Source organism: Perna viridis, chromosome 15 (assembly GCF_037379345.1).
Source record: "Perna viridis isolate PV_CMFRI_1.1 ecotype Kerala chromosome 15, ASM3737934v1, whole genome shotgun sequence".
Lineage (NCBI taxonomy): Eukaryota > Metazoa > Mollusca > Bivalvia > Mytilida > Mytilidae > Perna > Perna viridis.
In genome coordinates, this window is record NC_142459.1 from 11,387,530 (window position 1) to 11,415,070 (window position 27,541).

Here is a 27,541-nt window from a genome sequence, read left to right on the forward strand (position 1 = left end):
TAAATCTGGTTACCATAGCAACCAAAATTCTTAATTTTTGACATTTTGAAATATACGAAAAAAGGCTATATTCAGACCCGTTTTGCAAGCAATAGAAAGAAAATATTATCCAAATGTATGCATGGATGTGTGGCAAGACATCATCACTGACACATATCAAAAATTATAATATGTAACTTATCTTTTTTTTTTTTTTTTTTTTTGCTCATCTGGACCTGTAATCACCACCCATAATAACTTTCCTTCTTCTTAACGCTTTTCATACTAACATTGTACAGACCATAACTTTTTTGTCTCCTTAACCTAGACTTCTAATATTTGGTATGTTTGGTATATCTTCTCAGGGCAGAGTGTTGCGTACCAGATTGGATGTATGTTGACCTTGACATTTAACCTCAATGTCAAATCATAAAAACATGTTGGCATTATACGATACATAATTTTTTCTGTGCCAATAATTTTAGTCTTTTTACTTTGATATCTGATCTTTGGCATTTAACCTTGACCTCTGACCCAAAGGTCAAATTAAATAAATAATTTGGAAAACTACCTTACAAGACTATCCCCCGGCCATAATGTTTTTTTTTTTTTTTTTGTCTTTTTGTCAGATACCTGATATTTAGTATTTAAGTAAACCACATTAAGGTATAATGTTTTAGATAGGATATTTTTATCTTGACCTTTGATTCCAAGATCAAAAGACATATAAAATTTTGGCATGATATCATACTGAAATTTTACTGAAATTTGGTATGGGGTTATATATCCTATAAGTCTAGGCGTCACGAACTAGAGTGGTTGTCATTTAAATTTTAACTTTGACCTCATGGTCAAATAACATTCCAAATTTGGACACGCTTTTTATACAGAATTTGTCCAGACCATTACTTTTTTGTCTTTTGACGTAGACTTCTAATAGTTGCTATCAAAGTGGAGTGTAACGTACCAGAGTTGGTGTCATTTGACTTCAACCAGTAACTTCCAAGTCAAACAACATACAAATTTCGGCAGAATATCACCAAAAGTTTTGTCTTTGCCATAACGTTTTTGACTTTTTACTTAGATATCTGACATTAGGTGTGTGGCTATTTTACGCTTAGGCGGAGCATCTTGTATCAAGATGTGTGACGTTTGAACTTGACCTTTGACCTTTGTACCAACATACACAAGTTAATTACACATTTTATGCAATATTTCACCTCGTAGTATGTCATAAATGTAAAGAATTCCCTGCCCTTTATCACCTGATTGTGCTTAACACCAAGTAGCAGGGTAATAATCACTTGAATATCATTATGTTATGGACAGGGTGTTCTCTAAATTTTAAAGGAGTAGAACTCTGATGAGCTTCAGTAATTATACCCCACGCAACGAACTTGCACAGGGTATATTGTTTGTGACCCGTCCGTCTGTCTATCAGTCCGTCTTCAGTTTTCCAGACTTTTTTTAAGCAGTTGCATATTTGACATGAATATTTGGTTTTCCATGATTAGTTACAAGTCAAGTTTACGTTTCGTTCCACTCCGATGATTTTTACTTTAGATTCATTAAAACTTGAAATTAAAGTCTTGAGTTTGAAACTACCATTCTGACGCGAAGGTCAGTGTGACCTATTGCCATCATTTTGTGTCTGTTGTAGCCATCTGTTTTTATTGTAAACATTTTTCAAATTTGATTTTTTAAATTTAATTTGTTGCAATTTTCTCTAATTTAAAAAAAAAGTTTTTTATTTAAATTATATTTTGTCACTATCTTTTCTAATGCCTTAAAAATCATTTTCAAAAATGTTTAAGTTGTGTTTTGTTGCAATATTTCCTATTTCCTGATTTTACAGTCTAATTCCTTTTTTATCAAGGTCCTTCTAGATGTATTTCGCTTAGGAAAAAAATCACTTAAGTATCCAACATAGGAATGCGTAAGGTTTTATATTTTGGTGTTTAGCATTTCAGAAACTATAAATAAACCAAACATAGGAAAGAGTAATCAAAGGAATCAAGATTCTAGGAGAAATCTACAATTACAAGAAAATTATACTTTTGTCTTTTTTGATATATTCCTCTGTATATTTTACCTATTCAACTAGGTTGGAACACAAACATAAACATACACGTAAATTTTCCAATAGTTCTTCATCAACTTCCGAATCCAAAGATAGTCAAACTCATAGTGAACCTGGTTATGATTCCTAAGATCTATTGACTGACCAGGTATCAATTGTAGCAAGTTCTTGTGCTTGTATCCTTCAATGTGAAATAAATATTAACATATAAAAAGGTTTTTGAATGCTATTCAAATATATTTCAATATGATTAGGTACAATTATTACCCTAAGGTCTTATGTTTACAAAAAGAAAAGACAATATCAATTCTCCTATTGTTTATGTTTCATTCCTGACTGTGATATTCCCAAAGCACCCTCGGTATTAACATTTAAAACTGGTCTGTTTTGCTCGTATTTGTAATAAAATACAGATTTTATTTAACACAACAGATTCCTAACAGAAAAAGCTTTAGCACCAAGGGGTACCGATTCAAAAACTTTTACGAATTGTTTTCATCGTTTCATCATGATTTAGTACTTCTGGTATCATACATGTATCTCAATCAATATAAAAGGCAGGATCATATAACTGAAGTTATATAATGATGCATTCAGGATAGCGAACCAGCCTCCAAACGAAGGGTACTATCTGCAACCTATATTTTACAATTCCTTAACTGTGTTAAAGTTTACTTCTGATCTCAAGCATGGACAATAATAAATAGAAACATTTTGACTATATTGAATAAAAGTAGTGCGCATTTTCTAATCATACAATGGATTCTTCAATTTCAAGACAAGATGAAATGTATAATTCTATAGAATTGTTCACAAAATGACCGTTGGCATCCATGAAAAAACATAACCCCTGATACTAAAAATAGAACATAGTGGTCAGAATAATTTTTTTTTTTGCAAACAACTCAAAGGATGTTGTCTTTAGCAACATTCTTGCAGAGTAATATAGTTTAGCTTCATGAGACAGGCCAATGCCGGAATTTTCAAAACAATTTATCATTTGATTCAGGAGTTAAAGCCCTTGAAAAAGTTTTTGCAAGTTTTTAACATTGTATATAATTCAATGAAAGTCGGCGTATTTGTTCATTAAGGTGTCCAAACAATATGACTGTTGTTATTTTTAATCCGTGAAAAAAACGTGGCCTCCGTTACTAAAAATAGAACATAGTCGTCAGGGTGCAGTTTTTGAAAATAACTTATTTAAATTTATACGGGGTTGTATTGTTCAGCATCATGAGAAAGACCAATTTCGAAATTTTTTAATTGATTCGTATACTAATATAGGAGTTATAGTTCCTGAAACAATTCTTTTCTTTCAAAGGTTTGTTTGTTTGTTTGTTGGGGTTTAACGTCCGAGCAGCAATATTTCAGCTATATGCAGACAATGAACATGTAATGGACGACAAAATCAACATGAAATGAAAAAAAAGGATGGGTCACAAGGATAATAGGGTCGACAAATCTTGACCGCCACTGGAAAAAGGAGGGATGGGTAAGGTCGGGCAATTTAGCCTCCTATGGCGGAGCGCAAAGGTTCCTACTCCTATCGAATACCAAAGCAGGGTTCTTTAACGTGAGAGGAACGTGGCATCTTTCCCAACACGGTGCACCACTATGGTTTGCGGTCAGGTTTTCCGTATTATAGCCTGACAACCCCAGCATGTAACACGCCAGGGGTACCCCATTCCACCACCTGGGGTACACATCCCAGTTGCTCTGTGGGCAGAGCGCCTAGCCCCCGGCTAGGTTTCTGAGCACTATTTAGAAGCCTTTTACGACAAGCTTAGCGCTGCTGCAGGCCTATTCTTTTAACACCCGGACCTGCACGGGGCTCAAAAGAATGTAATCCTGGGACATTTTGATAAGGAGATATGCATTTCAGTAAAATATGATCTCAAAAAATGCAAATGCAAATGCAACATCTACCAGTGTAATGTCAGATACAGAATATCCTCTTTAACTATGGTATTCATTGATAAGTTCAAATAATTTTTTAAGCATAATTTTGGAAGCCACATTTCCGCAATATTGGCCTGTTTTTTGTCCGGGTGTACCGCAGGGTACAAAATCCACTTAAAGTAATCAGATAGTTTGTCCGTTAGAGGGCACGACATGTTTACTATTTGATATTACACTACGATGTAGTATTTTACAAACATGTATTTGTGGACCAAAAGGTTAATAGCAGTGGTTAAGATACATGTACCTTGTTAATGTGAAATTTCACGTACCCCTGTGTAATCTATCGCATATTTTGACGAATAAAAAGTAACTAGTACGCTTTGTCAAATATTACATTCCAATAACTATTTAGAAAAATGAGTTAACAATTCATAATGTTAGTTTAAGTTGAGAACAAAAATGGTAGAATTTTGCTTTTGCTGTTTTATATAAAATACGCTTCATTGCGTTAAGGGTGATGTATAAGACCCGACAAAAACTATTTGATACGTTTCACCTCTGGTATAAAAATAGCCAAAATTTCCTAGTATTTCAAAAGTGTCTCATGTAATATTTCATGTAATATTTATACTTTATCTTAAAAGGGCAACAACTTAACAAAACCTAAGACAGGGAATGTGATTAGTATAGTAACTGTTTCTGAACGAGACATAAATGTGAGTTCAGTGGGTTTTTGACATAACGAATCACCTCTTGTCTGATATTTATAAAGATAAAATGGAAGGTATACATACTAATAGATTATTCTTTTTCTTTTTCGTGGCTTGCAGACTTAAGAGGTAAGTACTGTATGATAAAAACATAGAAAAAACTTAAAATCCAAAACAACTTATTCTGTATAATTGCATATAACTAGTTTTTTGGAAATATTATATTTTATGAGATTTAAAAAAAACTAATACGATTTGATATGCAATTTGAATAACTAATTAGCCAAACACTTTATTAAAGATCTATATACATGTTGATGTTCAAAATATATGATATTTCTCGTTTTTAATAATTAGTTATCTATCATTATTTAACCACAAAAGCACTGGGAAACTGAATGATTGTATTGAAAAATCATAGTAAACTTTAATACATAAATTTGTAATACAATGTTTAATTACCATGATCTGTAAATAAATTTGTTACTTATTGTTTTAATTCAATGCATACAATGACACTGTAATAGATAGTATGGGTTAAGGGGAATGACGTCAAGTATAGAGGAGAACGTTTATCGTCTTTCTTCCAAAAATTATTTTACATTTGTTCAATCAAAATACATGCTGTTAAGACATTTTATTCACATGTATTTTTGTTTGAAATCGTGTTCAATCTTATATATTTATATAATTGACGTTGAATTTTCGAAATAGAAATGTAAACGGATATTCTTCAATCATATTTGGTAACGTCTAACGGAAATAAACAATACGAGAAAGAAGTGAGGTCTCAGGATCTTGTACCTCCAATGAGTACCATCAGTAAATAAGTTAGTGATTTACCATTAGATGAATTTATAATGTACCAATAATATACATCGGTATGTTGAATTAAGGTATTAAGTTATTTATTTGTCACTTTTTCAATGGAAAATAAACAAAAAGAAAAAGAATGTTTGATAGAAATGTAATGATTAATCATTGTTAGTTGTATATTTTACTCGCACGCTATTTTAGCGCATTTAAGGGCGTTTTTCTACAGACCACTCCAAATCACCGCTGTGGTAAATTTGAGGTCGAGCACTGATGAAATTTGCAGAACAAAGTCTTCCCAGATTTTCCTTTGTTATTCAAATGTCAAAGATAAATCCTATAAATGCAATTAGTTTATATACTAAAGCTGTTGCCAGTGAAGTCTGCCGAATTATTCCGAGCACCATGATCCGGAGCTTGACAAAACGTAGTACAGTTTACCTTTACCTTTCAAAAGACACTTCATATTTACATATGAATCATTCTTCGGCAAGGAAGACAGGGGACTGAAACAAACGACAGTATTATTTGATCATCCTCTCCTTGGAGGACATAGGATCATCATTCACATTATTCATGCAAATTGCAAATTAGAAGGAGAACAATAGATAGTGAAAAAGTACGATATGATAAGTAAAAAAAAGCAGAATAAAGGGCATTTTCTCGACTTTTTCAATCTTAAGTCAGTTAATAAATATGTAGATTTCTGTCTATAGTATAGTACTTTGTATTAACATAATGACAAATCGTTGTTGTAACATATCAATATCTTCATTTAAATTGATTAACACTTAAATTACATGTTTGAATAATTGAACAAAACAAGACTTGTGGCCTAAATAAAGCTGAATGTTTTGTGTTTTTTCCTATGCAGATTTTTGTAATAGTTGCTATAATTACGACTTTTACATTACACTATTTTTTGCTAGAAAAATATATAATTTTGATTTTCTCATATTTTGTGGAGAAAGGATGGAACTTGATTAGTACATAGCGTGAAATAACCCCTGTACATCCCCCATTTATCATCCAGAATAAGATTTTCAGGTACACTGATACCTCCCATTTACGAATCTAAATGTTGACCAAAAAAAAATAAAGCATTTGTTTTTGTATTTGTTGCTACTTTTTAAAACCTCGTTGAGGCAAAAATCCATTTTTAACGTTTTAAGATGCTATGACCTTAGTTTCCATGATTACTCTTTCGAACTTCTTATTTCTTCAAAACGAAGTAAACTGACCGATATATGTATCATCATGTAGCCCTGCCAGTTGGATAGATTTGTCTTCCAAAAGTAAATATTATTCTCCTCATGAAAACTTGAGAGTTTCCCACAACTTGGGTCTTTTATTTCAATTTTCAACAGATTCGCTTATCATGAGTGCGCTGGGACAATCACAATCAATGTGATCTGCTCTGATCTTCATATGTAGACAAATAGTTATCTGGCAGAACGGGTGAAATACGTGCATCTGAAGTTTGAAGACATTTGAAATCATCTGTTTTCGGAAAAAAATAAGCAATTGCTCGGCAAAACTACATCCTGACATATGACTCCCACTTTTCGGGGGATTCAGATGTTTCTGTGTCATGAATTTCCTACATTTTCATTGAAAATCGAAAATAAATAGTTAGGTTATGTTTGCAGCGCTGCTACTAGTGTTCAGTATTGTTTCATTTCAAACTTTCAAACAGCTTGAGAGCACGATACTGCGTTTTTCTATACATATGTATAATTTTTGTGGAACTATTGTACCTTTCAACACAAGATGTTCAAACGTTTGCTTCTAACCTGAGATCAGGATTTTATCCGTCATACGTTGGGAAGATAATGAGTGTGGGGAACGAAGCTGTTGGTAAAACAGCCATAACAACTGTGCTAAAAGGTGGTACTCCCGAGCAAGTTAGAAAATCAACAGAAGGGATTGATCTTCATATCCATAAAGCAGCTGTTAATATTAAAAGTAGAGAGTGGGTTTTAAGAGGTAGGAACATAATATACTGTAAACGTACTAATTATCGCGGTGTACTAATTTTAACACTTCGCAACACAAATAATTTTTTTTTAAATCGCGAAAATTGATACCCTCGAATATGTTAATTTGACAGAGTACGCTAAAATTATCAACCGCAAAAATTGATACTTTTAGAGTAACACGAATATTATATGTCAATGAATGTCTGATACTTAAGTACAAGTCCACATAAAATCTAGACACTGCCAATTTCATGTACAATCTATATGATTTATCTCCAAAGAGCAACAACCTATCGAACAAGTAAGACTGGTTATGTGATCGGTAACTGTTTCAGAACAGTTTGATTGATTGACTGAGTGTTGTTTTTTAATGTCGTTTCTGCGACGAGGGCAATATCATGGCAAGAACATTGAATGAAATGAAAATATTAAAAGCAAGATCAAAGTCTCTCAAAGTCATGAAATTAAAACAAAATGAAATTTACATGTAAAAAGGTACATAAAAGGTAAACCTAAGACATAAAATACTTATAGACACATAACTTCGATAAAACACCGATTTCCCGTAAGAGATCAATAATGTTTTTAAATGAAACGGTCTTGAACAAATCCAACATATTGGCGCAGTCAAAATAATTTTGTCTGGTGTTGGTAATATCCACACAATCTAAAAGAACATGTTTGATAGAGAAAGGGCAATCACATGGGATACACTCAGGTCGAGGATCACCAACATGCAAATGCCCAATTGTAGATCTAGTCATGACCACTTGCTCTTTGCTATTGCCCGATCCGGACTGATGAATGCCTAGATCGGGTATTATGGAATGGATTTTTTTGTGTTCAAGACCTTCCCATCGGTCCTGCTACATCTTAAAAATATATTTCCTTATTAAAGGTTTAAAATCGATGTATGGCAAACTAACGTTCTTAATTATTTCATTTAATGCCTTCTTGGCAAACTTGTCTACAACTGAATTCCCCTGAATACCAACATGACTGGGAACCAGGGGGAAAACAATCTCTTCATCTAATTCCCGAAGTCTATGAATAAAATATGAAATTAGTAAAATAAGAGTGTTTTCAATTTGTGACTCTTAATTGCCAAAAGACAGCTTAAAGAGTCAGATCAAATAATAAACAAGAACAAGAAATAAGACTGCATTTGGTGGTTTTTTAACATGCTTGAATCACCTTCTGTCTGATTTTTAGAAAGACTGTACTTAAATGTTTATTCACCATTGTTTGTCCTTAAATTTGTATCCTCGGGTGAAATTCCAGAACATTTCCTTTCTGATATTATATTTTTGAATTGTACATTCTCCAATCATTGTTATCCTTAAATACTTCAATTAAAAAGAAACTGCACCACTCTTTATCACTTTTGATATAAATCATAATTTGTAAGGTCATTTATAATAACTAGAAAAGATGATTACGCTAACTATACCGATGTACCTTGTGCATGCTTCCAAATTTTAGTGTAGTCCAAGGCTTTCAATATATCCTTGCTCTGTGTACATGTCATTTTCGTTAGTTCGTGCTATTTATTATGTGTGTATTTCTTCTTGTCAAGTCATTATTCTCGTATTGTGTTATGTTTTGAAACCTTTTTAATCCTGGATTTCCTGATTTCCATTTCCTTTTCTGTACAATTTTGGTCCACATTTGCAAATACAATTTATATCCATCGTAATACGGAGAAATAAGTTTTTATATCATACAGTGCTCATATCGTAAAGTTTATTTCTCTATTTCTCTTTTTTCCTAATATATATTTTTGAAATACTCAGATTTGATTGCAATTTTGTATCACAATATTTTATTTCGATAAAGCAATAAGTGTGTGCAAATGACTACTATTTCTGTAATGTGTGTTCAGTACAAAACTATTGTATCTAGATAAGTAATCCAACTAATCATCATAAAGTAGATAGTATATGTAAAATCAAAATAAATGATAGACCCGAAATATGAAATTTATCATTGCGTATATGTTCCTGGCTTACCAAATGCAAGTAATATGAATAGAAATGGGTTAGTGTTAGACAGAATTTGAACTGTGATGTTTAACCTTATATTGGTAATACTTACATTGACAGAGTCTTAAAAATTTAACCCTGCCGTTTCCTTCGCAAATTGATATTGATGTTTGCACAAGAATGATCTTTATGAAAGAAATTAAAAAATATCAACACGTCGAAAGCAATTATAAATAATTCTTTCCAATTACTCCTTATAGAGATTTACTTGTGAATGAGTTGCGGAGAACAATTCGACGTCGCGCAAACGAGGACATCGAGTGATATACATTAATTGTTTTATTTTGAAGTTTATATTAATATTTGTTTGTGTTTGTTTGTGTGTTTAAGCACCGACCATTTTTATTCTGGGGGGGGGTGCGGTGGGAATATTCAGGAATATGGCAGAATGTTTCTTTTTGACCAGTCAAATTTACGAAAACAATCAATTATGGATGACCAATCTAGAGTGATCACCTTGTATACATCGTCCTTTAGTAACCAAAATATATCAATTGGGCAAGTAGCAATCTGAATAAATTAATGATGGTATATTATATCTAATTAAAATTCGTGTGCATTCATATAGAAAATAAAGGGTGACAGTAGACAACTTTGGCGTATTTCTTGTGTGTTCATTGAAGGAGGGTGAGAGTGTTCAATTGTGGAAGACTTGGCAATTTGTGTTTTTGTAGAGTCCTTGGAAAATCTTAATTTGTCAGGGATTCCACAGTTTCATAGTACCTTCCAAAGTGTGTTTCTGTCAATTAGGCTAAGGCCTTCTTGGAGTCCACAAAGTTAATGTAGAGGGGTGATCATTGCCATTCTATATACGGACTGCTCGATGATCACCCGTAACGTAGCAATTTGGTCAATATATGATCGACCGCATCGGAATCTGGACAGTAGCTGAATTCCTCTCCAGATTTCGGCAGTGGCTCAGGTCGCCCTTCTTTGGAAGCTTAATTATGTTTTCAAACAGCTCACGCAAGGTGCTGTAAGGCAGGTCCGGGTGACAAAATTATAGGCCCGCAGAAGTGCTAACCTTGTCGTAAAAGGCAACTAAATAGTGCTCAGAACCATGATAGGGGTGGGACTAGGGCGCTCTACCTATAGAGCAATTGGGTTATGTGTTGGACTGTCCAAGATGGTGGTAAGGGGTAGCCCTGACATTCTAGGGTTGTTAGGCTTTAATACAGAAAACCTAACTGCAAACCATAGTGGAGCAACATGTTGGGAAACATACCACGTTCCAAGCTTTTTAAATTAACCTTCTGTGGTATTCTACCGTAGATGGGACCGCTGGGTTCCGCCACAAAAGGTTAAATTGCCCGACCGTACCCACATCTCCCCAATGTCCAGTGGCAATCAAAATTTGTTGACCTCATTATCCTTGTGTTTGTCTCATCCCATTTTTCATTACATGTTCATTTTATCATCTGTTTCATGTTCATTGGCTGCATATGACCGAAATATTGATGCTCGGGCAACAATCAATCAATCGTAGGTTTTTTCCGGGTTGATCTTTAGTCTTTAGGTGAAAATTTTATTCGGTCTTTGCCTTTTCCAGCCCTTATTGGTAGGGCTTTTATGATTTCCTCATTTGTGATTGGGCCAGTATCAACATCAAGCTCTTCTCCAGAAGTCAGATCAAGAGCATCTGATATATCTTCTCCATATAAAAGTGCTCTATCTAGGTTTGTTACCATCTTTGTCTATCACTGGTTTGGATGTGTCGGTCTTTCGACCTGCCAGTTGACGTGTGATGTTGTACGCAGTTCACATGTATGTACCTTTTCTGCATATGAACCGAGTTCGTTGATGTAGGTTTTTTATCCTGTCTGGTCCTTTCTGTTTACTTCATTCTTAATTCTAATATGTTTGTTCGTCAACGATTCTTTCTGCAATTTTGTCTTGACTTGGTCAAGTTGTAACTTTAACAGACCTACGTTTCTTAGTTGTCTCAATTGTATCGTCAGATAAGTATGGCTTTTATTCTTCCTTTTAAAATCCAAGTTCCTCTTGGCATGTGGTGTTGTATGTGGATTTTACTTTTCCTATGTTTTGTCTACTGTGCCTCTTCCTTATGTTATACTTTCGCCTCCTTTTGGCTACTTGCCCTGGCTATCTTGGTCTTAAATTTAGCACTATGATAAGCACAAACGTCTATCATTCGCTTTCTCCAACTCCTGGTGACTGTAATGTGGTCTATCTGGTTTCCAGTTTTCAATTCTGGAGACACCCAAGTTTTGTATATATCCTTGTAAGGGATTTGGGAACGTTGTACTTCCTATGACCAGATCGTTCTCTCCCTGTGTTATCTTTTCAAACTTTGGTACTTTTGTCACCCACTACAATCAAGATGTCCCCTGTGTTGTTCAATCTTGTCTTCCTCCTCTGCTACGTTGTTATAGACGTAGCATTGAATGACTGTTACTTGTTGTATCTTTGACATAAATATTGTAACCATAATGCTTTCACTCACAGGATCCCATTCGATGATTATTGATTAAGTGAGACTTCTACTCCATGTTGATAGTTGCCATCCTCGTTTGGTGGTCCAGATTACAGTAGAGTTTTCTGTAAAGATAGTATGACCACTATAGGTGATGTCCATCTAACTTCCAAAATATGAAGGTGCTCTCTTTATATTGCAGCCTTGGCAGCTTTCCGGTTTGATATAACGTCTGCACTCTCCAGCTTGCAATAATTAAGGCAGTATCAAGGGAGAATAATTTTAACAGCGGATGAAAAAAATATATTAGTAGTAGAAAAATCGAATAAACTTTGTAATACATATACACGTTTCACAAGTATATTTCAGGCATTGGCTTCCGATCTTATAGTGAAAGTATTAATTAGTTTCATAATAATATGTATTATATAAAAGATGCATATTTCAAGGACGGTATATACAAGTGATGATTTAACTTTCAACAGATAAAATGTGCTATGGAGTAAAATTTATAGTTTAATTGTTCATAAAAGACATGCATTATTAAGATTTGTTCATAGTCTGCGTTAATGGTCGATCAAATTGTTAAGAGCATTCGGGGTCATTAATTATATAAGACCAGTGCTTTCGTTACAAATACAAAATTGTGTGTAATGTTGGATAGTATTTTGCTACAACTGTTAATAGTTTTTTTATTATTTTCTTTACTGACTTTAAGTCCAAAAACACACGCTCTGCTACTAGGCAGAACAAGCTGTAAATTTGCAGTCAAGTTAATTTTAATGAATTAAAAAGAGTAATCAAGGGAACCAAGGTTATAGGGTAATCAAAAGAATGTAATCCAGGGACAAAGACCAGACATGGAAAACAGACATACACAACAAAGAACATAAAGTAACTAAAATCATACATACAAAGTAACAAAAGCAAATTAGCAACTCTTGAGATTATGCATTAAGGCATATTGGATTACTAAATATGTCTTAATGTCGTAGGGTTTCACCCTATTCCATTTTGATTTTGTTGCACTTTCTCAAAGAAATTAACTGATGAATAAGATAACGTATAAGTGAATTCGAGTAGTTCAGGTTCACAATGGGAAATAACAGGACGGAGATAAAATCTAAATTGGTTACAATGTTTAATGGTAGTTCGTGTATTTTTTTTTTTTTTTTTCATCTTGATATCCATTAAGTTGCTGATAATATCATGAATTTTTCGTTAATATTAAAGAAATTTGTTACATACTTCTTCATACATGATTTAACATGTTGAATGACAGTTTATTGTACAATTACAATATGTACATGAGATTCCTCTCCTTTTCTTTTCTTTTTTTATTTCTTTTTTACCTAAGCTGTTTTTCTTGTATGAAAACTAGAACACAACATTATTTTTTTTTTTCACCAGTGCGGAAATTCATTTATTGTTTTTATTCTGGCCACCGGCAAAATATTTTTTTTTAAATTCTATTCAAATTGAAATTAATATTTATCTCTTTTGTGACATTGCCACATATAATGTAGCTGATATAAATCAATTTTAATAAGATTTTTTTACATAGACAAATATAGTGTTGTTTAATGAAAGGTATTTAATAATTATTACTGTACAAATTAATTAATTATTTTTTCTTCAAGAATTAGATATAATGGATGTTGCATATCGTGATCTTTTGAACAAACAGCGGGGAGAACACTCCAGAGTTATCACCGGGAAAGATGAGAAAAATAAAGAAGATGTATCGGACGATTCCAGAGAGGAAAACGAATGTATCAGTAAGGAACCAGAGAAGAGTGGAACCAGTAGCAAGCACTCACAACATTTAAAAAAAGTAAAACGAAATACTAAGTCTACTACTAAAATGAAAGAAAATAAAGAACGAGAATTACAGATGCAAACACTGGAAGCAGCTTCCGAAATGAGCAAATATTTTGATATTAATGAGATAAGAAAAGAATGTTTCAGACGAGAAAGAAAGGGACTTTTAGACCGTGCATTGGCACCGATCAACATGATGGATTTTGGAGGACAAACTCCATTCTATTCAACGCATCAATCATTTCTGACATACAGAGGAATTTATATTCTGGTGATAGATGGCAGTAAAAATTTTGATGAAGCTTTAGAGACAGAGCCATTAATTCCAGGGCGCTACGGTAAACCAACGACACGGGGTGGGTATTTTTAAACACTTTAATTTTGAAAATTTCAAGACTTAATGTAGATGTGTTTTAAATATGTGTATATACATGTATACACACACACACACACACATATATATATATATATATATATATATATATATATATATATATATATATATATATATATATATATATATATATATGTCTCCGAATGTGACGCTTCTATTCGCTACACTGCACCATCGGATCAAATTGATACAGGGAAGATATGTAAACGTATAGAAAGGTCTGGAAAATACACAACGATGTTAGAACTCAAACTTGCGATGTAATATTTTGGTCGTTCTCTCCGCAGGACTCGAACTCGTACCGCTGTGACATCTATGGCAACACCGCATGCACACAGTCCAGCGCCCTAGACCACTCGGCAAGCAAGGCTTTATAAAAATACAGCTTTCGCTGACCGGGACATTCCTCCTCGTAGGATTAATCTAGGGCTGTAACTTACAACACGATGCATGGTAGTACGGGACAGTTGATTTAGATATTATATATATATATAAATATATATATATGTATGTATGTATGTATGTATGTATGTATATATAAAGGTCTGCAAAATTCCCAACGATGTTAGAACTGTCAAATTTGCGATGCAAATTTTGGGTCGTTCCCTCCGCAGGACTCGAACTCGTACCGCTGTGATATCTATGGCATAAACTACCGGGTATATAGCCTAGCTGGCCGAGTGGTCTAGGCGCTGGACTTTGTGCAGTCGGTGTTGCCATAAATGTGACAGTTGTAACATCGTAAGGTATTTTTCAGACCCTTCTATACGTTTATATATCTTCCTTGTATCAATTTGATCCGATGGAGCAGTGTAGGGCATAGAGTCGGCACATTCTGAGACGTATATATATTTCATGCTCAATGAAATCATAGTTTAGTTTCTAACTTTTTTAATCTTTTAACAGAATTCACGTTATTCTGGGTAAGCTCGATCGAGTCTTACTCAAGAGGAGGTTCAGAAATGTTTCCAAAGATATTGGTAGTATGTACACATAAGGACAAAGTTCCAAAGGTGAGAGTAATTTAGGGAGCTGATGATACTTAGTGTTGAACTTGACTAACCGTATACTTACTTAAAAAAGTGGATAGCCATAATATGATAGCAGGTGTTGAAGTTTTAACCAGTGCGTATGTTAAGTCTACAAGTAATATTTTCGCAAGTGATTATAATTTGTAATATCCATAATAATAGATTGAATATCATATATATTTAAACGAATTTTTTTTCGAAACAAATTTTTAAGGAGTGGAGCCATGAAAAGCCATATCGACACCTATTAAACTGATGAAACTGTAGTATATATATATATATATATATATATATATATATATATATATATATATATATATATATATATATATAGATAGATAGATAGATATATATATACATAATCGTCTAAATAATAGTCAACAATGGTGATGGATCGTAAAAAACGATGCGAAACATAACAATAAATTACATAAACGTCTAAATATGTTGAACATTACCAGAAGATGGTAAAATTTACATTGAATATTTTGGATTACTGATATCCTTCCTCAGCATAAAACTCATAGAACTATAGCATATAACTATATATTTATTCATTGTATTGAAACACATAAAGTATCATATTTTGTATTGAGATATTTTTTGCATTTTTCTTTTTTCCTTCTCTTTTTTAATTTCAATTTTTGTGAATTTAATATATTGTGATTTTTACAATTTTTATTCAAAATTTTTTATCAGGGTTTTGTGCTTTGAAGAAAATGTAAATAGGTAGGGTAATGCGGTATAAGTTCAAAACTTCACACAGATTTCGACAGTGTATAAAAGAGTTCAATTGCAGGAACTTTAAAGTGTTTTTTTTAAATATATTTAAGTTAAATAAAATATCAAATAAATGAATCATTCTGTGTTCATTCTAAATGAACTTAGTTCAATACAATATTTCTGACAATCAGTCAATTTGACTTAATTTCCTAAATTAAATCTCTACTGTAAATGTTCACGAATTGATATTTATTATAGTCCGAAGTAGATGAGAAGATCAGTACTATTTTCACCGAAATAGAGAAGATGTTTGAAGGCACAACGGCATTAAACCACTTAGTGCTAGAGCACAGATTGTTTCTTAACGCATTGGATCCTAAAGATCCTGGTTATGAAAAACTTAAAGATGTATTAGTTGATTTGCTCTTTAACCAGCCTTCGTGGGGTGAAAAACTACCAAAATCATGGATCTATCTCAAAATGATGATACACATCGCGGTAGAAAGTGGCGATGCTATTATGGCATTGGATACCCTGAGATATATCAATAAAAATAACCCAGTTAAGGTCCTGCAGGAAAACGACTTGCAGCTGTTCCTAAAAATGCACCACGCACAGGGCGACATTATTTATTTCCCTGTACCAGGACTTAAGGATAACATTGTTATCTCACCTCAGTTCTTGATTAAAACATTACAATCATTAATCACTGATAAGAGTTTTTGTGAAGATCAGCGTCTAAGAACTGTTCAATCCATAAACGAAAATGGAGTTCTGAAGCTGGAAGATATCGAAAACATTTGGATTAAAGAAAAGTATTTTTTGAAACACAAACATTTCCTAATTTCGCTTATGAAACAGCTAGATATTCTTGCAACCCCGCGTCAATACAGTGACTTCGGAGATTCAGAGGCAACCGATATCTTTTACGTTCCCAGCCTTGTGAAAACAGCTGTCGATCCTAAATTCTTTGAAGATAAGTTGAATAAAAGGGCAATGAGTTTATCGTTTAAATTTACGAGTCGTATATTGCCACCAGCTATTGGCTACAGGGTTATTGCATCTTGTATCAATATGTTTGAAATAAAGAGATATAACGACACGGTGATGTTATATTCAGGTTGTTGTTAGAGTCAAGAAGAACCTTGACCTTGTTGTCATACTAAGGTCCGATAGAATTGATATCTTATTGGTACATAAGGATTCAAATTTTAACATTGTCAGAGATACTGCAGCTAATATTTGTGAATGCCTCAAAGATATCCTGGGGAGTATTCTAGACAGCTTTACAGTGACATCTTCCGAAGGTGGCATCAAAGAGAGAGTTCAACTCCAAACAGAATTTACCTGCTATGATGTTTCATCCCCCTGTTACGATAAAGGCCTGGACGACTGGACATGTAAAGAGCATGGTTATACAATTAAGAAAGAAATCAAGGCCAAGTGGACCAAGGACCGGGTAGATATTTTTAACTGTCACGATTGCTCATATCATGTAGTATGTCATAATTTCCCTACTTATTAATAAATTCTTATTAAATCATTATATATTTTTATGACTTTATCTGAATCTGTTGATTAAAATAAAATCGGGTGATCAAAAAAAAATTATATATTAATTATATGTTTAAGGAATCTAACATACATATTATTTGCACATTAAAAATAAACATAAAGTAAGTATTTTTGATATTTGTATTAGCAAGATTTGTTAAACGTTTCTGATTTATTTGGAATGATTTACTATCTTTTACAGATGTTAGAGTCATGCGCAACAGGATGTCAAGGTGAATTCGATATGTACTGCCTTCTAATAAAATGACTGTAATGATCATATACATCCAAATATAACTGAGGAAAAATGTCTACTTAAGGCTCATTTTGTTTCACTAAGTCAATTTTTTGGCCATATCTACACTTTAAATTTCCATGATAAAATAGTTTGTCACACTAAACACAAAAATTAGTCTCGGTATATTTTTCTTAGCAAATTTAGTTTTGATCTTGACACTGAATGATAAACAACCAACGTTTTTCTTTTTTTTTCTCTATGTGTGTTAAGGCGGACATGTTGTGTCTACCTGAAAGCGAAAAGCGATGACAAATAACATTTTTTCAATCTCAACAAAAAAAGACAATACAAATAATCTTTTCTAAACAAATGACACCTTTTCCACGTTTTGAATGCCAAATGTGTTTCGCAAAGGTAGATAAAGCATTGGTTGAGATATTTTGTGTCTATATCAGTCATAAAATGACAGTAAACATTCATATCAATCATTATTTTGTCTAGTAGGTATTTAAGATGTAAGCATTTACAACAGACTTAATATTAATACAAGTTTACCTATTCAAGTATGATCTATCGAGTTTCATTAATAAATGTGTAAACTGCGATATAGGATTTTTTTTCGCACATGTTTGCGGCAATTGACCTTAAATTATGCCCTTCGTTACAATTGTAAAGGAATTGTAGAAAAGACGTGAAGCAGAGACAGTCTTTTCTTAAAACATAACATACTCAATATGTTAGTTAGGATTTGTATTAAATATCATGATACGCCTCCTGCTTTAGAAGAGAAAAGTGTATATGTATACCCAAGCATTATGTAACTCATAAAATCACGATGAATTTCTTAAAAGTTTGTAACAAAAAGTAATTGAAATTGCTACTGTAGGCTTGATTGGGACAGATCGAACAGAATCGTTAACAGAACTTCATCTTGCAAAACTAGCACTTCAGTTTTCTTCGAATGATCTCCAAAATCTGGCCAAAAAATTAGGACTAAAGGACACTGAAATTGATGAAATCCAACATGATTATGGGAAATACAACATCAACGTGAAGTTTATGAGTCTGATAAAATGGAACGAGAAGGAGGACGGGACTGTAGGGAACTTGATTGATGCCATACAAGAATTAAATCTCGATGAACATGCGGCTTGCAAAGTATGTATTTGTATTTCTTACATCGAGAGCACCTTTAAGCCAGAGCTCCTATATTAGAACTAATATCGTTAAATGGTGAATATCTCATTCGACAACAAAAATAAGATGCGTTTCACCAAGGTTGAATAAAAAGATAGCTTACAGTAATGACCCCGACGGTCTGTCTTTATCATATGTGTTTGGGATATGGTTCGTAAAGACATACGTTCTTTCGCAATGACACACATTCTTATATGACACTTTCATTTAAGTGGCTATTTGACTTGATAAAAAAATGCTTGATAAGCAAATGACTCAATTTTCAGATGGTCAGGAACAAACCGTTGGGTAAGTTGAATGTATTTTTTATATGTCACAGTTGTATAGTATAGGTATACAGTTATTTCATATATCTAAATTAATCTTGTACCTGTGCAAATGGTGTTAATCCATTAATTTATTTTTGAGACATCTCAGAAGAAAACTAACATAATCATGATGATATTCTTCCCAAACAAACAAAAAAATAAAAGACAATTTTGTCTTTCTTTCCGTGCATCAATGAAGGGTTTAGCATAATATACAGCTTTGCATGATAATGTATGGTTATGTCTCGATAGCTGCAACGGTACATAATCTAAAAGTAAGGATTTATACGTTAAAACATCGTAAGAGCAAGTCGTCCTAAACTGTGAAGAAAGATTTTGCATTATTTATAGATGTGAATAATGGAGTATAGCAATTAAATGGTGCGTGCACAGTGATGATCACAAACTTGTGTGATTTTTTTTTGTTTTTTTTTGTTTTTTTTGTTTTTTTGGGTTTTTTTTGTTAAAAAGGGGGGGTAATTCTAATTGTGTAATGTAATCTACATTTCCTATGGTTACGTCTTGAAATAAAAATATGTTGTTTCGCCCAGAAAGTGAATACAAATCAGCATATTTCGTTCTTTATAAAATATTAAAATGATTATTTTAGACGTTAAAGGTGAATTACTAATGACAGAACCTACAGACAAAATACTGGATGCAATATCAGCTGAGGTTATAACAGAAAGTCTTTTGTTATCTGTTCACCTCGGTCATAAAGTGTCATTTTGGCGTGAGAAGATTTGTGAGAACGAGAGAATGGTCAATATCAACAGAGTAATGCTAACTACTTGGAGATCAGAACATCCTGGAAAAACCGGGAAAGATAAAATGACAGACCTTGCACAGGCTCTGTGTAATATTGGAAAGAACATTTCTAAGATTTTACGAGATGCTTGAGAAGCAACTATGAAAAGTGAAAATGTAAAATGAGTTTGTTTTGAAAAATAATTAACGATTTCAAATAGTTTTTTTTTCTGAAAATATTTACTATTTGAAAGATCAATCACTACAATTCTTTTTTTTAAGTGAATCGTCTGACAAAAATGAATTATATCACTATTTTATAGTTGTAATTTTTAACTTTTTTTATTTTCTATATTTTTTTGTAATTCATTATCATCTTTGAATACACAATGCAGGATGTATTTGTGGTATGAATACCATATCTACTAATCTGCTAAAAATCACCTTAAACAAGAAAGACTTTCAATAATTCAGGTAAACAAACTTCATGTAATTGGTCTAATCAAACTTTACAAACTTTGACTTGTTTGACATTTTACTTAGGAGTGGGATTATTCAATCTTGTTTTATTTTTTATATGTACATGTAATATATATGCAATTGCATACTTATATTGAGGTATATATATTATTTATGTGTACATTTTTGTAAGAATTGGGCTAAACGAGAAAATTGAGAAACATACATGTCAAAAATCAAGCAATCTGACAATAAAATTTCCCTCAATGATGCTTTCCATATTTAGAAAGACAAATATTTTATCATCACATTATTGGACTTCCTAAGAAATTTCTCAATAGAATGTTCAGAAAAGGGGTTTTTTTTTATAGAGTTATTTGCCAATGAAATGTTCATTTGCAGTGCGATTAAATGAAATAATAAATAAATTTACGAAAAATAGTATGAAAAAAAGAAAAAACAATTATGGTCAAATTAAATTTCCAAAAGGTGTTTTTTTTTTCTTACCATGTTTCACCAACGGTCTGATTCTTAAAAAGATTTACACTTATTTGTAAGCTGTACATGTAACACATCACTCAATGGAAAACAAATATAAAAGAATCATACCAAACATAGACATGTATTTTTTATATGTATGCTGTCTGTATCATGTAAATTAATATAGTACAGAGTTTTGTCATGTGTATAACAAATACTCAAATATACAGTACTCCAATCGTTTAAACTTGCCACCTGTACGATGTATGATACACGATAGTTTTAACATGGAAAGCCTTGACCTTTCGACATAAAGAATGTGCATTCATAATGTAAAAGTAAAACTCTATTCAATAAGACACACAACACATTATCAAACAAAAGAAATGTCTTTCTCCAGATTTTGAACACATGACAAACTGGAAACAATTGAAATGTAAAGTAGGAGTTGACATTGTACATATCATATTCGCTAAACAACATGCATGGTATTTGTTTTTATACAACAACGGACATAAAGAAATATATCTAACCTAACAATATTGCTATGGAAAGGGATATCCGCCATAAATATGTTAACGCGTTTTTTTTTATTTTGTCACTTGCTCATTTTTTTTCTCTGTATTCTCCTTCTTGGTTAATCGAAGATTGTTAAAGTTAATTCGTGAAATACATTTTTTAGCACTGTAACTTGCAGTTTGTAGTATCTTTCTAATGTCTTTTTTTCTGTAACATATTTCTTTTACGTTTCTACGATTATCAATTTGTAAAATACTTCTTCTAACCCCGGAAGACGTAGTTTTCCAATATCTTTATCAGTGATTTATACAGGTTATACATGTATATAAATTAAAACACGTTTCTTTAAAAATCGACACGATTACACAGAACGCACTAACATTTGACAAATGAAGAATAAACATGTTACGCATTGGTGATTTTTCACCGAAAGATCGAGGGGTTGGTATAAACACAGGACGGACATTTTCCGGTACATTTTTTGCTATGACTTTTGTTTTATTTAATTGCATTAAAATTTTGTAATGATTTCTAAAGAAGAGTAAAAATGTTTTGTTGTTTGTTTTTGGCATTTTAAACTGTTTAGAGATAAATCCAAAATTTTGACAGGACGACCTTTTTAAGTGGTAAATGGGTTGTGGACCAATTTTATGGACTCTATGATCTGTACTGTGGTATAACAAAACATTATCAGAAGGCTATAATGCTGTTTTGAAACAAGATAATGAATGACAGGAACTGCCTGTTAACATGCTTGTTCTCGGTTGTTACAAAACTATGAAAATTATGATATTATATAGGGTTGCTTACTTCAAACTTCAAATAAAGTGAAAAAATACCACAAAAGAATTTGAGATAAAGATGTTAAAGACACTGTAAAGTCAGTTTCATATGTCGACCTACACTTAGAGATCGATGGAAAAGGAAAACCAAACTTTACGACAAACGCACTGATTTTTATTCTTATAGTCAATTTTCCTACATCAGAAGGTATCATTCCTTTAGCAGCTGCGTACGGTGTTTTCATATCATATGTTATACGTTATGCCAGAGCTGACCGTAATTACGTATACTTTTTGTACCGCAATTTCTTACAAATAGGCTTCTAGAACATGATTATCTTGCTACAGAAATATGTTTGTGATAATCGGAGATCATTACGGTGTATCCATTTGCACCATGAACTTCTATGTGTTCAACAAGTCATAATTTTTCCTTACCATTTCGACTACCCCGGATGTGACTTTTGATCATCGACTTGGTTCGTGTTTCTAGAAAAAGCAGAGGACGCTCACCCTACCGGTGCAAGTTTTTAGTGGAGTCCAAGTTGCTCATTTACTTTTGTTTCTTTGTACGTATTATTTTTGTTATGTTATGTTCTTTGTTCTTTGTTTCTGCTTTGCCTTTCTGAATTTTGTTCCTTTATTGCGTTTTTGGTTTTTTTTATTTATTTCAGCTAGAATATTGGTTTCCCTTGATTAGTCTTAAAGTCTAGTAACTGAGAAGCTATAAAGGCTCAATGATACTTCTTATAGAACCGGATAGTTCTGGGTGTAAATATGTTAGTACAAAAGTCACAAACCAATTAATCAACAAATGTGTAAACTACGGTGTACTTTTTTTTTGATAGGAAAACTGATCCTGGAACAGCGCAATGCACTTGATGTCTTCACCAAGTACAAACAAAACAATAAGCACAACTAAGCTGCTTAAATAAATGTCGTTATTTAACCTTACGCACTTTATCGGAGTAGACTAATACGACGTAAATTGTCAACCCGAGGTAAAGCAATGATAAATTGGAGTTTCTATGATTTATTATTTTAATGTACCGTGTACGTATTAAGATTGAATTTAGAGACACATCCCTGTGTTTCATTGGTCTGTTTTTAAAATGTCTCTTTGAGCTACAGTAGCATAGTCGAGATATGAATACTAGTTTATTTCTCTAAAGTTTAACGTATTTTCATGTTTATCAAAGAATTTCAATCGGTTTTATTCACTTAGACGGAGGGACTATACAGGACATTTAGTTAATTTAACATAAGTGCACGATGAAACCAATTATAAGTATACCACGCATATTTCAAGACTAATTGGTGAAAGATTTCTCGCTATGCTCAATCTTTCCACCTTTTTAAGTGGTAAATGGGTTTTGGACCAATTTTATGGACTCTATGATCTGTACTGTGGTATAACAAAACATTATCAGAAGGCTATAATGCTGTTTTGAAACAAGATAATGAATGACATGAACTGCCTGTTAACATGCTTGTTCTCGGTTGTTACAAAACTATGAAAATTATGATATTATATAGGGTTGCTTACTTCAAACTTCAAATAAAGTGAAAAAAAATACCACAAAAGAATTTGAGATAAAGATGTTAAAGACACTGTAAAGTCAGTTTCATATGTCGACCTACACTAAGAGATCGATGGAAAAGGAAAACCAAACTTTACGACAAACGCACTGATTTTTATTCTTATAGTCAATTTTCCTACATCAGAAGGTATCATTCCTTTAGCAGCTGCGTACGGTGTTTTCATATCATATTTTATACGTTATGCCAGAGCTGACCGTAATTACGCATACTTTTTGTACCGCAATTTCTTACAAATAAGCTTCTAGAACATGATTATCTTGCTACAGAAATATGTTTGTGATAATCGTAGATCATTACGGTGTATCCATTTGCACCATGAACTTCTATGTGTTCAACAAGTCATAATTTTTCCTTATCATTTCGACTACCCCGGATGTGACTTTTGATCATCGACTTGGTTCGTGTTTCTAGAAAAAGCAGAGGACGCTCATCCTACCGGTGCAAGTTTTTAGTGGAGTCCCAGTTGCTCATTTACTTTTGTTTCTTTGTACGTATTATTTTTGTTATGTTATGTTCTTTGTTCTTTGTTTCTGCTTTGCCTTTCTGAATTTTGTTCCTTTATTGCTTTTTTGTTTTTTTTTATTTATTTCAGCTAGAATAATGGTTTCCCTTGATTAGTCTTAAAGTCTAGTAACTGAGAAGCTATAAAGGCTCAGTGATATTTCTTATAGAACCGGATAGTTCTGGGTGTAAATATGTTAGTACAAAAGTCACAAACCAATTAATCAACAAATGTGTAAACTACGGTGTACTTTTTTTTTTTTTATAGGAAAACTGATCCTGGAACAGCGCAATGCACTTGATGTCTTCACCAAGTACAAACAAAACAATAAGCACAACTAAGCTGCTTAAATAAATGTCGTTATTTAACCCTACGCACTATATCGGAGTAGACTTATACGACGTAAATTGTCAACCCGAGGTAAAGCAATGATAAATTGGAGTTTCTATGATTTATTATTTTAATGTACCGTGTACTTATTAAGATTGAATTTAGAGACACATCCCTGTGTTTCATTGGTCTGTTTTTAAAATGTCTCTTTGAGCTACAGTAGCATAGTCGAGATATGAATACTAGTTTATTTCTCTAAAGTTTAACGTATTTTCATGTTTATCAAAGAATTTCAATCGGTTTTATTCACTTAGACGGAGGGACTATACAGGACATTTAGTTAATTTAACATAAGTGCACGATGAAACCAATTATAAGTATACCACGCATATTTCAAGACTAATTGGTGAAAGATTTCTCGCTATGCTCAATCTTTCCACGTCGTAGTTGCTAATCTCTGGATAGGGAGCAGGTAAAATATGTATCAGGTGTAGCACATGACGGACTAAAAACAGGTAGATTTTATGGTATTGTTCGAGTATTTTTACCTCGTGATCTCCGGAAAAACCATGAAGGTGTCTTTCTCAGATATTGATAGGTCAAAATTGAATTGAAATATATTATGAAAAAAATGACAGAAACTTTTGTTTCGGTACTCTTTCACTATATAAGTAGTAAAAAGAATCAATGTCATACATGTATATGATTCAGGATACGTTTAAATAGCTTTCTAGATGGATGTATTGAATGCAGTTGAGACATAAAGCTAAGACTATACAAACAAGTAATGTGCCATCAATGGCCTGCTTCTCACACAGAATGGTGTTTAAAAGGGACGCTATTATACTGTTTGGGGCTTGTTATTGAAGACTGTGTCATTATGTTACGGTTGTGGTCTTACCTTTATAGAATATTTTCGTTATACTATAACTGCATTGGTAGCGTGGCAAAAAACATCTAGAGTAGTTCAACGGTAAAGCTCTGGTTCCAAGTATCATGACATAACATACCCATTTTATATTAAAAAAAACATTTGTCATTCAACTCAGTATACTATTTATTACTGACAAATAACGTAGTAATTATAACAAGCCCATGTCCTTAGTCTTCAACTGTGTTTTAAAAGCAGACAATGTTGGGTTTTTTGTACTCCTTTTGGGGCACTTTATGTTATTTATGATAACGGACGACGCGCATGTGCAAAAAGTGATGAAATAGGGCTAATCGGAAGAAAATGGCCAAGTGATTTAGCCAGTTCATGGTACAAAGGAAATGAAATTAACAGATCCTGTTCTAAGGTAACAACACATCCCTTGCATATGCAATGGGTAAAGGAAACAGGACAAAAAAGAAATGGACAAATTGAAAAGGGAACCTGACAATTGGGGAAAACAGTGTACTTATGAACTTCCCCAAAAAACATATGAACAAACAATAAGCATTTGATCGATTATTTATGTTGGGATTTATATATGAGTAAGGCACATCCTACACACGTCATTTTCATACATTTGTTAAGTCATTGAAAAAGGTGCAATAACTGAAAGGGGAAAGATAGGTAATCGGTTATCCATTCAAAAATACTTAAGTGTACCGAATCAAAGAGTAATGAAGAGAGTCAAGGTTCTAGCGGAAATCAAAATAATATAATCCAGGACAAAAACCAGACGTGGAAAACAGACAAACACAACACAGAAAATAAATAACCCAAATCAGGAACTCGAACTCCACTTAAATGGGAGCATAGACTAGGTGTACCGGTAAGGTAAACGTCCTCTGTTTTTTCTAGAAACACCGGCCGGGTTGCTAATAAGAGACAAATCCGGGGTAGACGAAACAGGAAGGGGAAATTTATGACACGTTAAACAAATCAGTTGTAATGGTGCAGATGGGTTAACCGTAATAATCCACATGTTCATGATAACGACCATACATCTTCTGTAGTGATGATTTCAATCTTGTAGCAACATAACCCTGTTTCAGAAGCCTTATTGTATTAAGTCTGCGTAGTTATGGCAAGCCCTGGCATAACGTGTACATTGTGATATGAAAACTCCATACGTAGATGCTGAGGGAGTATTGCCAGAGATTAAAAGAAAGTTGAGAATACGGAATGAAAGGTCATCGCGTTTGTCGTATAGTGTGGTCAATAGATTTCCTTCCCCATCGATCCCTAAGTGTTGATCAAAATACGAGGCTGACTTCACAATGTCTGTTCAATTAAAATATATTAATGTATTTGAATTAAATTAAAAATATAAAGTGGTTAAAAATCTGGTTAAATATGAATGTATTGATAAAATGATTGATTCCCATCTTCCTGTTAATGGGGAAATGGTTTACCTTAGACTATTTGAATACACACTTTACAATAAACAAACAAAATACCATTATTCAGAAACTTAACTTACAAAAGTATATCGAAATATAAGCTATACATGTGTAATATAAAACGCATAGATATGGAATTGACTTAAATCGCCAAAACCATATCATTATACATTCAAATGGAGCAAAGAGATCCATTATATTAATTTTATTAATACATTTTATGATAACATACATGGACTTGCAGTCCAGAGGACAAACGCCAGAAATTACCAGTTCCGTATAGAACATTTATGAAAACAGTGCAAACATACAAACAAATAAAATGTCAAACAAGAGACGTTTGTTTTTGTTTATACGTTTTTTTATTAAGTGGTCTTACTTGTGTTAGGTATTGCGATACCTGCTGAAAACATTTTAAAAATAAACGTTATGACGGATTGATTTCTTCGAATAATTCAATTCAAATATACGAAATTGTTTCCTACCGTCTGCACGACCGTACACTACAACATTGATTATTTGATATGTGCCTCCAAGATCAACTGTCCATCAAGTTTCGTCAGTGTTGTCTGTTTGAGAACACA

At 32.9% G+C, this 27,541-nt stretch overlaps 1 pseudogene across 1 annotated transcript in view; it reads left to right on the forward strand.

The window, feature by feature from the left end:
* The window catches only part of LOC148596926 (uncharacterized), a 119,469-nt pseudogene extending 97,511 nt beyond the window's left edge, over positions 1-21,958 (forward strand). The window contains exons 11-17 of the transcript XR_015919036.1: positions 13,580-14,116; positions 15,061-15,167; positions 16,167-17,367; positions 17,665-17,695; positions 18,587-18,858; positions 19,164-19,185; positions 19,816-21,958. The product of XR_015919036.1 is annotated as an uncharacterized LOC148596926 (transcript). The remainder of the gene's footprint in view (positions 1-13,579; positions 14,117-15,060; positions 15,168-16,166; positions 17,368-17,664; positions 17,696-18,586; positions 18,859-19,163; positions 19,186-19,815) is intronic.
* The last annotated feature ends 5,583 nt before the right edge of the window (positions 21,959-27,541 follow it).